General features: G+C 41.7%; 1 protein-coding gene across 5 annotated transcripts in view; it reads left to right on the top strand.

Annotated features, from left to right (window-relative positions):
• Positions 1-14,149, top strand: part of ccser1 (coiled-coil serine-rich protein 1) — a 1,394,127-nt gene that overhangs the window by 1,120,238 nt on the left and 259,740 nt on the right. The window lies entirely within an intron of this gene.

The raw sequence follows: 14,149 nt of genomic DNA on the forward strand, positions 1-14,149 counted from the left end.
TCCAAGCCCTTGGAGTACTAGACTGCCAGTTTAACTGTGGCATCGCCACCATGTGCCTTCGGTCATGCAATCATATAGCATGGAAACAGGCCCTTTGGCACAACTGGTCCATGCTTACTAAAGTGCCCACCCTGAACTCTCCATCATTTACTCCCTAGCCCTCTAATATGTCACTCTGGAGTTTGCTGCAAGTGTCTACACCCTAATTCTTGTTGGATTTATTAATTGGATTGTTAGATATGTATCTATTTGTTTTTTTTAAATAATTGAATAAATATTTGGATATTAGAGCACACAGACTAACCAAGCTTATTCCATTTGTGCCAATGAACAGGTCCAGTCCCTAATTGTACTGACATAGACCTGTAGATCATAATTATAGGAGAGTCCACTCAGTCCATCTACCATGAGGTAACACAAAAAATGCATTTTTATCAAAAATTCTTATTGTTTCTCCACATTATATTTCCCCTAGTTAAGAGGATTGCCCCTTAGTAATAATGATCAGTTAGGCACAGAGAGGATCTGTATTTACTGACAAGTACTATACTTTATTCACTCAGTTCACAAGCATGTGAATTTACACAACTGAATACTTGTGTGCATTTCTGCTAGATTTCCCTGACGCTCCATGGACAGTCAAAGAAAAGAAAAGGTAATAGCCAGGAAAAATTGTCTTCACTTGCCAGGCATTCCTCATTGTCCCGATATGATCTCCACATGTCTGGCATGGAGTCCTCCACATACGCAATGGTTGGTCTCCAGAATGTTGTCACTGCCTGAGCTCCCAAAATCCTCGATCCTGATCAGGTTGATCTATCATGTTTCAATTGGCTTGAGATCATCTGACTGATCTGTGCCAGATTCCCACTGGATGTAGTCTTGCACTACAGGCAGTATTGTTTGACTGCCTTTGCCTTCAATTTTTTTGTCTTAGGTGACTAGTTTTTCTCTATTCAACACTGACAGGTTCAAACCAGTCAAACCCCGTCGCCCAGTCACTGAGCACAGATAATAAGGTTACTTCTGCAAACCTACTATTTTACACAATAAATAACTTCTTATTTGAGAATGGTCTCAGATTTAACAGACCATCCGCAGAAACTCCTGTCTCCATACTCACTAGTTCTGATTAAGTTTTCCCCGAACAAGAATCAGTTCACCAAACAGTTCACAAAATAGTATCTTCAAGGACAGTCTTACAAAATGGCTGCCTCCATTCCTGTTCACTGACTGTAGGTCTTTCTGGCCAACACTCTTGGATTCAGACACAAATTATGGACAATTTCTCTTTTCTCAAAAATGTTTCTGCATTCTTTTATTGCTTTTTCCTTGTAGCATTTCAATGCAAACATGCAATGAAATGATCAGTATGGATAAAGTGTAAAAAAAAGTTTTTCGCTGTACTTTGGGACGTGTAATAATAACAAACCTATTTACCAAGAGGCTACCACAAAAATATTCCGTGCAATTCTTCTTTCTGATAAGGTCTAAACATGCAAAAGGACACCGAGTAAAATAATGATGCCATTGTCACTATTCTTTTTACAAGTTGTAGATTAGTTGTAGTTTGAAGGTGAAATGTTCCTGTTCTGATTCAAACCTATGTGGTAATAATCATGTTTAGGCCAGCACCACAGCAACTGCAGGAGCTGGCTCTTCCGTCCCAATCTTGTTGCACACCTGCTCATGATTGATTGATAAGAAGGAGTGATGGCATGCTTATAGAAGCAGGCAAGGAGCTCCTATTTGTGTGTTCACCATAAATCACCAACTGCCTCTCGTAACACTGCAATAAGTCATGTCGATAGTTTTGCTTACCCGTGTCATCCATCTTCAACAAAGGTTCGATAGAACTGCAACAGACAGAAATCTTAACCTGTTAGGTACTGAATCTTTTTTTTTTCTGCTATAGAATATGTTTAAGTCTATTCTCACTCAACCCTGGGGAGATCTTGACAAAATGAGTACTATCAGTGAGAGTTTGGCTGCAGTGAATGAGTAGAGAGGTTCATAAATCTCCACTTATGTCTATGAATCTATGTAACATTGTCAATTGTGCATTCAATTCTTCCTTCTTCCCTCCCCTCTGCCATGTAATTTCCTTTGATATATGTCAACAATTCCTTGGGGAAACAGGCCCCACATTCTAATACAGACCCAATAAAGAATTTTCCCCTGAACTCAATTTGATTTATTGGTAACCTAACATTTACTTATTCCTACATTAGGGCACAGATTACTCTTCAAAAGTAGTTCACTGGCTCTAATGTCTTTTGAGACTTCCAGAAGTCATCAAAGACTGTGTGTAAAAGACAATTTGATGGGGTTTGAATTCCCAATGTCTCCCAATGTGCAGTTTATCCTTTTTTCAAAGGACTTAATTCTGTTGAATTCTAATTGATCAGCTATAGTCCTATTGGCTACACTGCTGTCTCAAGATCCGAATGTTGAGGGTTTGCTGATTCTTCTATGAGAACACTGAGTGTGAGCTATATTGTCAGAGGTGCGGCTTTTGTAAGAGATGTTAAACCAAGGCTTTGTGTTACCTCTGAGTTGGATGTAAGTTATTCCATAACACCATTCTTGTAGAATGAACAAGGTAGTTAGCCTGGTGCAAGGCAAAGTTATGGTTATTCTGATATAAGGAAGTACGTGGATACGCATGTGCAATGAAAAGCTTACTGGCAACAGCATTACAGGCACATAGCTTCAGAGACTCAACATTCAAAGGAAAGCATAAATTAAATATGAATTAGACAATCTTTTACAAAAACCAACGCTTTTTAATACAGTACATCTTCAAATCCATCTAAGTGCAGAGCAATTAACGTGGTCACATTGTTGCTAAATTGCAGTGATTGGGGTTGTCCCAGTTGGTTCAAGAACAGATTGGTTGAAGTGAAGTAGCTTTTCTTGAATCTGATCATGTGAGACTTCAGGCATCGCTAGGTTCTGTCCTATGGAAGCTGTGAGAAGATGCCACGAAGATCGTTAATTATAGATATTGCCTTCTTGAGGCAGCACACTTTGTTGATGCTGCTGACTGCGGGGAGGGATGTGCTTGTGATGTATTGGTCAGAGTTCACTACACTTTGTAGCTTCCATTGTGAAGTCTCTTCAGGGGATGCCTAATCTGAAGAAAGTTAAATCTCCCCTTCGATGGGAGTCCAGTGAAACCATCTCTCACTGCTCTCTCTCTGGGATCTCTGCTGCCTTCAGACTCTACGACCACGTGCTCATCCAGACCCGCTACCACAGCCACGTTTCCTTCCTGGGAACTTATATTTACCACCATCTTGTGCCAATATGGCTGCCAGATCCACCTTCATGCTTCTCAGTTTGGACCCACCGGGGACCTTAGGTACTCACATTCAATTGACTGCTTCTCCTGCTGATTTTCTCTCTGCATCCTAGGCACCACCCTTTCTGATGCAGAGATACCTGGTGGCCTTGTTCCAGTCAGTGCCACAGCTCCGGGGTTCTCTCTGTTCTGCCTGCAATGGACCTCTCTGATAAACCCCACCTTCTTTCTCTGAATGCTTCCCCCTGACCTTATGAAAGGTCTTGGCCTGAAACATTGACTGTTTACTCTTTTCCGTAGATGCTGCCTAGCCTGCTGAGTTCACAAGCACGTGAACTTTGCATGTGTTGCTATCGCTGATCAAGAGACGAAGGATTACAGATGGTGGAATCTGGAACAACAAACAAAACTCTGGAGCAACTCAGCAGGCCGGGCAGTAACTGCACAGGGAAATGGACTGCTGATATTTAGGTTAGAGTCTCTTCATCTGGAGAACGTAATAGGTCTAAGTATTTTTCTGTTCTGGCTCTGAGAAGGAGGAACGCTCAATGCAAGATTGCTTTTGATTCTTTAACTAATGGCCACTTTTTCCATCAAACCTTCAGTACCCCATCTGAAGGTAAAACATGGAGAACTTCCAGCTGAACAATGCAGTTGAAATGTCGGGCCAAGACCCTTCTTCAGGACTCTCAGGTTCTGGCGCAGCTTCAAGATATCCATAAATTTCCGAATTTTTTAAAACAAGTTCTTAAAGAATGCCAGAGAAATGTAATATTCTTTGACATTTCAAACAATGAGAAGTGATCTTAGCGAAATATATCTGACTTTTAGTGCGGCATGACCGTGTTGATATTCAGAAGTTTCATCAAGTGGAGAGTCTCAAACAAAGGGACAGATGGACAAGATAAAGTGTAGAGTGTGGAGGAACTTCTGGCAGACGGTGGTGTATTCTCTATCCTGGGGGGTTGTTGAGGCTGGATCTTTGGGACTATTAATGGGGAAGTAGAGGGCACTAGGGAACAGGCACAGAAGAAATCAAGCCTGTAATAGATCAGACATTATCACATTAAATTTTGAGGGCAGACTTAATTTCTGTTCCTCATATTTCTGATGTTGCTGACTCTCTTCAATAGTCTAGCTTATGCGACTTCAGAGCTTGGTGACTCCCAAAGTTCACGGCCGTGCTGCTTAATGTCGGCAGCAGGCTTCTCATCTGACACTTTATCTGGTGGTTCTTTGATATCACTGTACGAAGCATGTATTGTTTTCTGTTTACGAAATTGCAGCGTGATTTCTTCACTGTTGAAGTTATTAGGCGACACATTATCTGTAAATTTGTGCTGGCTTCTTTTAAGTTCAATCAGGTTTTTAATACCGCTTGCTTCACTGCATTTATTCTATTGAAATGATTTCACTGAGAACCACACCACATTTTGTGTTCTCTTCGATGAAAGCAATACAAAACTGCCAAGTAAAATGACCCAATTGTCATTTCCCTTTTATCTGTACCAGATTGAGGCTGCTGTGGTTCACTGCAAGTCCAGTGAGACGACAGAATCCAAGTGCAAAGATATTGAAATGTCAGGGTTGCAGAAGTAAGGCAAATGCAGCGCTGAGTGTTCTTTTTAGTAGTCTAGAGTTTAAAAGGATAAAAATAATTGCACAGCAATACAAAACTAACATGATCAAAAATCAAAAATGTACAGATATTGCTCCAAATGACAACAGAATTCTGGTTGTTCTGCTCTAATATTATGATCATGTTATAAAGAAACCTCATGATATAGAAATTTTAGTGATAGCAGTATAACCTACAGTTGCCCTCAAAGTATAGATCTTTCCCAATTGTTATTTCACTCTCAACAATGCCGCCTGCATAATGCAAAAAAGTGTTCCCTTATCCGTTCATCACATTGCAATCAATTTGAGTTATAGGAACACATGTTTCTGTCCTTAGTTTTGTCAGCTATACAATCAATTCTCTTTCAAAATGCTGGACATGTCTTTCATAATATAAATGCAGGGCAATGCCATTTGTCTGAAACGTGCAGCAGCCTGTGTTGCGATGCTGTGTTGACTTTCATCAGAGTTCAAAGTTCAACTTCAAAGTAAATTTATTGTCAAAATACATGTATGTTGCCATATAAGACCAGAAGACATAGAGCAGAATTAGGCCATCTGGCCCATCGAGTCTGCTCCGCCATTCAATCATGCTGAATTCTTTTTTTCTATCTTTTCCTCAACCTCAGTTCCCGGCCTTCTCCCTGTAACCATTGTTGCCATGTCCAATCAAAAACCTATCAATCTCTGCCTGAAATACACCCAATGACCCGGCCTCCATAGCTGCATGCGGCAACAAATTCCACAAATTCACCACCCTTTGGCTGTAGAAATTTCTCCGCTTCTCTGTTTTGAAAGTGCCCCCCTCTACCGTGAGGCTGTGCCCTCTTGTCCTAGATTCTCCCATCATGGGAAACATCCTTTACACATCTACTCTGTCTAGGCCTTTCAACATTTGAAATGTTTCAATGAGATCCCCCTCATCCTTCTGACTTCCAGTGAGTACAGACCCAGAGCCATCAAATGTTCCTCATATGATAACCCTTTCATTCCTGGAATCATCCGTATGAACCTCCTCTGGACCCTTTCAAATGCGAGCACATCTTTTCTAAGATGAGGGGCCCAAAACTGTTCACAATACTCAAGGTGAGGCCTCACCAGTGCATTTTAAAGCCTCAGCATCACATCCTTGCTCTTGTACTCTAGACCTCTTGAAATGAATGCTAACATGGCATTTGTCTTCCTCACCACCAACTCAACCTGCAAGTTAACCTTCAGGGTGTTCTGCGCAAGAACTCTCAAGTCCCTCTGCATCTCAGATTCCTGTATTTTCTCCTTGTTTAGAAAATAGTCCGCCCATCTGTTTCTACTACCAAAGTGCATGACCATGTATTTGCCAACATTATATTTCATTTGCCACTTTCTTGCCCATTCTCCTAATCTGTCCTAAGTCCTTCTGCATCCTACCTATTTCCTCAATACTACCTGCCCCTCCATCAATATACAACACAGAGATTTGTTTTCTTGAGGGCAATCGCACTAAGTACAAGAAACACATTAGAATCAATGAAAGACTGCACTCAACCGTACAGACAACAATCAATGTGCAAAAAAACAACAATCTGCATATACAAAAAGAAAGAGGAAAAAGTAATAATAAGAATAAATAAATAAGTAATAAATATTGAGAACATGAGGGAAGAGTCCGTGAAAGTAAATCCATAGGTTGTGGAAATGGTTCAGTAATAGTCTGAGTGAAATTATCCTCTCTGGTCTGAGAGCCTGATGACTGGGGGTAATAACTGTTTCTGAACCTGGTGGTGTAAGTCCTAAGGCTCCTGTACCACCTTCCTGATGGTAGCAGTGAGAAGAGAGCTTGACCTGGATGGTGAGCGTCCTTGATGATAGATGCAGCTCTCCTGTGACAGCACTCCGCATAGATGTGCTCAATGGTGGGGAAGGATTTACCACTGATGGACTGGGCCCTAGTATCAGTTGACAACAGATAATTGTCACGGATGACAGTGACAATTGGTGGACACTGCACCCTAAAATAGATTCATTGGTGCCGGAGAGGATGAAGTTCAGATTCACATGCAAAGTGATTCCAGTATTCCCTGGATTGTGGGTCCATCCAAGAAATTATCCAGGGAAGAGAGATTATGTTTTAAGTATAATTCAAAATAATTTTGTGTTCAAATACAATGAATCTTAAAAGTTTTTAAATAACCCAGAACAATTACATTCAAACATGTAAAATTTGTTTGCTTAACATTAATCAAAGAAACCAATCTATTTATAGATTTGGTTCTGTTATACACAAGAGCTAAGATTTACCCCTATGATTGTGCCAAAATCCTTCCAATTAAGACCCAGTTATTTCCCTCCAGATATATTAATAGCAGGTGAGTTGATTGAAATAGGAACCAATGAATCTTATAACCATTGAGTTCTATTGCATAGAGCGAGGTTCTTCAGCTTCCTTGAGTCCATGTTGACCACTAAACACTGACTTTATCCTTTTCTATTCCATTTTATTCTTCCTGCATTCCCATCAGCAACATTTCAGGAATTCAACCCTCACTCACCTCCTGGGGCCCAATTAACTTACCAAACATCATAGCTTTTGGGTGGTGGAAGAAAACTGGAAAGGTAATGCAAAAGGAAATCTGCACAGTCACAATGAGAACATGCAAACTCCGCACAACAGCACCTGGGTTTCTAGCGTTATGGGCAAACTACTACTGGCTGCTTCACGAAATAAATTATGTGAACTAATCATTACATCAAAACCTAAATGTATTTTCTAAAGTATTGAAACGCACATTGAAGTCAAAAAAATTATGCCATGATGATTGTTGATTTTAAATCAGAGATTTCTGCTTACTACAAAAAGACAGCTAATTGGAATTGGGTCACAAAATGAGTCAAAATGCATTAATTGAGGGAAACAGTTTTGAAGAACAAATATCCTACTCATAGTCTGGTGTTCCTACAGAAACATGTACAGTAAATGGATTATGTGATAAATCCGCTATTCACAGAGAGTAGAGTTATATGAGCAGAAGGTTGAAAAATGCAGTAAAAAGAAAATTTTGTGAGCTAACCTATGCTATTGTAAAGATAATTCCAATTTATTTTTCTGAAGTATCTTTTAAATGATTTATTTCATAGTATTCATTGAAAGATTATGTTTTCAGTATAATTCAAAATAATTTTCTGCTCAAATATAACGGATCTTTAAAGTTTTTAAGTGACCTGGAACAATTACATTCAAACATGTTAAATTTGTTTACTTAACATTAATCAAAGAAACCAATCTGTCTTTAGATTTGGTTCTGTTGTACACAAGAGCTAAGATTTACCACTATGACTGTGCCAAAATCCTTCCAACTAAGACCTAGTTATTTCCCTCTAGATATATTAATAGCAGAAATTTTTGGCTCTGAATTGAATTACATTGCTCATGTCTTCCAATTCAAGCCAATTCCTTTGTGGAACCTGGGCTAATTTCAGAGAAATCTGCACATAGAAGCTACATATGCTGGATGGCTTAATGGCTCACCACCATGCCATATGCTAACACCTCAAGTTGCAGAGAACAGCATGGCATTAAAGTATAAGGATACGTTACATTAGTAAACAGGTTATGCTTAGCACTTGAACATTTCAGCATTTCAATATTTAGTTCGGTGTTTTTAGTTTATAGTCATAATTTGCAAAATGTACTTTTAGTTGCTGAAAACAAATGTTTTGTCATAAGAAGCAGCAGCATCCTGGAAGTAGCTGGACAGGTTGATAGGCCGGTAAAGAAAGCAAATGGATTGCTTGCCTTTATTAGATGGGGTACTGAGTTTAGGAGTCGGAAAGTTATATTGCAGCTTTATAAAGTTCTAATTAGGCTGCATGTGGAGGTGTGACATACACTTCTGGTTGTTCATTCATCAGAAGGATGTGGAGCATTGGGAGAGGGTGTTGAAGAGGTTTATCAGGATGCCTCCTCCACGTCAGAAGGCATGTGATATAAGGAGAAGTTAAGCAAACTTGGAATATTTTCTTTGTAGCAGTGAAGGCTGAGTGGATACCTGAGAGGTATAAACAGACTAGGCAGCAAGTATCTTTTTCCAGGGAAGAAATGTTTTGCTGTAATGGGGAATGAGCAGTAAATTGGAATTGAGACCAGGGTTTAGGCAGCTATGATCTATTCAATGCCGGGACTTCCCTTTCTATGACTGTATATTATCATGTATCTTCTATTTGTGGTCCTCCTCACTGCCAAGCCTGAAATCACCTCCACCAGTTTTCTTACCATAGAAATTACGGCACAGAAACAGGCCTTTTGGCCCTTCTTGGCTGTGCCGAACCATTTTCTGCCTAGTCCCACTGACCTGCACACGGACCATATCCCTCCATACACCTCCCATCCATGTATCTGTCCAATTTATTCTTAAATGTTAAAAAAGAACCCGCATTTACCACCTCATCTGGCAGCTCATTCCATACTCCCACCACTCTCTGTGTGAAGAAGCCTCCCCCTAATGTTCCCTTTAAACTTTTCCCCCCTCACCCTTAACCCGTGTCCTCTGGTTTTTTTCTCCCCTTGCCTCAGTGGAAAAAGCCTGCCTGCATTCACTCTGTATACCTCTATAAAATCTCTCCACATTCTTCTACGCTCCAGGGAATAAAGTCCTAACCTATTCAACCTTTCTCTGTAACTGAGTTTCTCAAGTCCCGGCAACATCCTTGTAAACCTTCTCTGCACTCTTTCAACCTTATTTATATCCTTCCTGTAATTTGGTGACCAAAACTGAACACAATACTCCAGATTCAGCCTCACCAATGCCTCATACAACCTCATCATAACATTCCAGCTCTTATACTCAATACTTTGATTAATAAAGGCCAATGTACCAAAAGCTCTCTTTACGACCCTATCTACTTGTGACGCCACTTTTAGGGAATTTTGTATCTGTATTCCCAGATCCCTCTGTTCCACTGCACTCCTCAGTGCCTTACCATTAACCCTGAATGTTCTACCTTGGTTTGTCCTTCCAACATGCAATACCTCACACTTGTCTGTATTAAACTCCATCTGCCATTTTTCAGCCCATTTTTCCAGCTGGTCCAAGTCCCTCTGCAGGCTCTGAAAACCTTCCTCACTGTCTACTACACCTCCAATCTTTGTATCATCAGCAAATTTGCTGATCCAATTTACCACATTATCATCCAGATCATTGATATAGATGACAAATAACAATGGACCCAGCACTGATCCCTGTGGCACACCACTAGTCACAGGCCTCCACTCAGAGAAGCAATTCTCTACCGCCACTCTTTGGCTTCTTCCATTGAGCCAATGTCTAATCCAATTTACCACCTCTCCATGTATACCTAGCGACTGAATTTTCCTAACTAACCTCCCATGTGGGACCTTGTCAAAGGCCTTACTGAAATCCATGTAGACAATATCCACTGCCTTCCCTTCATCCACTTTCCTGGTAACCTCCTCGTAAAACTCCAATAGATTGGTCAAACATGACCTACCACGCACAAAGCCATGTTGACTCTCCCTAATAAGTCCCTGTCTATCCAAATGCTTGTAGATTCTGTCTCTTAGTACTCCCTCCAATAACTTACCTACTACCGACGTTAAACTCACCGGCCTATAATTTCCCGGATTACTTTTCGTTCCTCTTTTAAACAACAGAACAACATGAGCCACTCTCCAATCCTCTGGCACCTCACCCGTAGACAGCGACATTTTAAATATTTCCGCCAGGACCCCCGCAATTTCAACACTAGTCTCCTTCAAGGTCCGAGGGAACACTCTGTCAGGTTCCAGGGATTTATCCACTTTAATTTTCCTCAAGACAGCGAGCACCTCCTCCTTTTCAATCTGTACAGTTTCCATGATCTCACCACTTGATTCCCTCAATTCCATAGACTTCATGCCAGTTTCCTTAGTAAATACAGATGCAAAAAACCTATTTAAGATCTCCCCCATTTCCTTTGGTTCCGCACAAAGCTGACCACTCTGATCTTCAAGAGGACCAATTTTATCCCTTACAACCCTTTTGCTCTTAATATACCTGTAAAAGCTCTTTGGATTATCCTTCACTTTGACTGCCAAGGCAACCTCATGTCTTCCTTTAGCCCTCCTGATTACTTTCTTAAGTATTTTCTTGCACTTCTTATACTCCTCAAGCACCTGATTTACCCCCTGTTTCCTATACATTTCATACAACTCCCTCTTCTTCTTTATCAGAGTTGCAATATCCCTTGAGAACCAAAGTTCCTTATTCCTGTTCAATTTGCCTTTAATCCTGACAGGAACATACAAACTCTGCACTCTCAAAATTTCCCCTTTGAAGACTTCCCACCTACCAAACACATCTTTGCCAGAGAACAACCTGTCCCAATCCACGCTTTTTAGATCCTTTCTCATTTCTTCAAATTTGGCCTTCTTCCAGTTCAGAACCTCAACCCCAGATCTATCCGTGTCCATGATCAAATTGAAACTAATGGTTTTATGATCACTGGAACCAAAGTGCTCCCCTACACAGACTTCCGTCACTTGTCCTAACTCGTTTCCTAACAGGAGATCCAATATTGCATCCCTTCTAGTTGGTCTTTCTATATATTGATTTAGAAAACTTTCCTGAACACATTTTACAAACTCTAAACCATCTAGACCCCTAACAGTATGGGAGTCCCAATCAATATACGGAAAATTAAAATCCCCTACCACCACAACTTTATGTTTCCTGCAGTTGCCTGCTATCTCTCTGCAGATTTGCTCTTCCAAGTCTCGTTGTCTATTGGGTGGTCTGTAACACAATCCCACTAATGTGGCCATACCTTTCCTGTTTCTCAGCTCCACCCATAAGGACTCAGTAGACAAGCCCCCTAATCTGTCCTGCCTGAGCACTGCTGTCATATTTTCCCTAACAAGCAATGCTACTCCCCCACCTTTCATTCCTCTGCCTCGATCACATCTAAAACATCGGAACCCTGGAATATTAAGCTGCCAGTCCTGCCCCTCCTGTAGCCAAGTTTCACTAATTGCTATAACGTCATAATTCCATGTGTCAATCCACACCCTCAACTCATCTGCCTTCCCCGCAATACTCCTAGCATTGAAATATGTACACCTCAGAAGATTTTTACCACCACTCACAACCTTTCTATCAGCGGATTTGCTTGAACTTTTAACATCATTTATTTTCACCCCAGCCACACTGTCAGCTCTGGCACTCTGGTTCCCATCACCCTGCAAATCTAGTTTAAAGCCTCCCCAATAGCACTAACAAACCTCCCTGAAAGGATATTGGTCCTCCTGTAGTTCAAGTGTAACCTGTCTCTCTTGTACAGGTCCCACTTGCCCCAGAAGAGGTCCCAATGATCCTGAAATCTGAAACCCTGCCCCCTACACCAGTTCCTCAGCCACTTGTTCATCCTCCAGAGCATCCTATTCCTACCCTCACTGGCACCTAGCACAGGTAGCAATCCTGAGATTACCACCCTTGAGGTCCTGCTTTTCAACTTCCTACCAAGTTGTCTATACTCACTCTCCAGGACCTCCTCACTCTTCCTTGCTATGTCATTGGTACCGATGTGCACCACGATATCTGGCTGATCACCCTCCCACTTCAGAATGTCATGCAATCGATCAGAGACATCCTTGATCCTGGCACCCGGGAGGCAACAAACCATCCTGGATTCTCTGTCACGACCACAGAACCTCCTATCTGCACCTCTAACTATCGAGTCCCCTATCACTACCGCTCTCCTCTTTTTCCCCCCTCCCTTCTGCACTGCAGAGCCAGACTCAGTGCCAGAGATCCGGCTACTGCAGCTTGTCCCAGGTAAGTCATCTCCCCCCAACAGTATCCAATGCGGTATACTTGTTGTTGAGGGGAATGGCCACAGGGGAACCCTGCTCTGCCTGCCCTTTCCCCTTCCCTCGCCTGACAGTGACCCAATTTCCTGACCTCTGCTCCTTTAGTGTAACTACCTCCCTGTAGCTACTATCTATAATCTCCTCATTCTCCCGAATAATCCGCAGGTCATCCAGCTCCTGCTCCAGTTCCCGAATGCGGTTTGTCAGGAGCTGCAGCTGGATGCACTTCTTACAGGTGTTGTTGTCAGGGACACCGGAGGGCTCCCTGACTTCCCACATCCTGCAAGAGGAGCATTCCAACATCCTGCCTGGCATTCTCACTACACTAAACAATCTGAACAAAAAAACTTACCGGAACCTACCCTGGCCTCTGCCTGTTCTCGGCGAAGCCTGTTTGAGCCAAAGCCATCCCACTCTGACTCAGTCCACTCCGACGATGGCCGCTACAATGATGGCCACTGTATATGGAGGTCTGCTTTTAAACCTTGGCGCGCTACGTCACGCGCTTGCGCAGTGCAGACCCTTCTCCCCGAGCAGTGTTTAAAAAAAAATGACTTTTTCTACCCGATTTCTTCTTCTGAAGTGCTTCAGTGGTGCAGTCCAATCACTTTCAGATGATTATGGATAGTTCAATCAATCACTTGTGGTGCTACTGAGATTCAATGCTGATTGCACACCAGAATAACTATAAATTTACAGTGCTCAAAGGAGCATTTGGGTGATAAGTGAGAGTGTATGTTGTGGTAGGTGCAGCATTGGTTTGGCTTACTAGCATCACTGCCGTCATGGAAACATGCCAGTACTATCCAGCAGTACAGTTTTTAGGCTAACTGCAAAAGAGTGATGGTCAGCCAGCAGTTCAGTCATCAATATCAATGCATGCATTGTAACTGAATAGAAATATGATGACTTTGTAATCTGTAGTTTATTATAACATTCCACATCCACAATATTTTGTGACAAAGCATGGTCTTTGAAAGTGATGGAGCTTATACTTTGTGCAGGTGAGGAGAATAGATTTTTTTCCTCTGATTTCTTAATGATATCCTGTGTGTGAAGATGTGGAGTCGATATGGGTAGAGCTGCGTAACACTAAGGGGCAGAAGACGCTGGTGGGAGTTGTGTACAGGCCACCTAACAGTAGTAGTGAGGTCGGAGATGGTATTAAACAGGAAATTAGAAATGTGTGCAATAAAGGAACAGCAGTTATAATGGGCGACTTCAATCTACATGTAGACTGGGTGAACCAAATTGGTAAAGGTGCTGAGGAAGAGGATTTCTTGGAATGTATGCGGGATGGTTTTTTGAACCAACATGTCGAGGAACCAACTAGAGAGCAGGCTATTCTGGACTGGGTTTTGAGCAATGAGGAAGGGTTAATTAGC

The sequence above is a fragment of the Mobula hypostoma genome, chromosome 4 (genome assembly GCF_963921235.1).
Source record: "Mobula hypostoma chromosome 4, sMobHyp1.1, whole genome shotgun sequence".
In the NCBI taxonomy this organism is placed as follows: Eukaryota; Metazoa; Chordata; class Chondrichthyes; order Myliobatiformes; family Myliobatidae; genus Mobula; species Mobula hypostoma.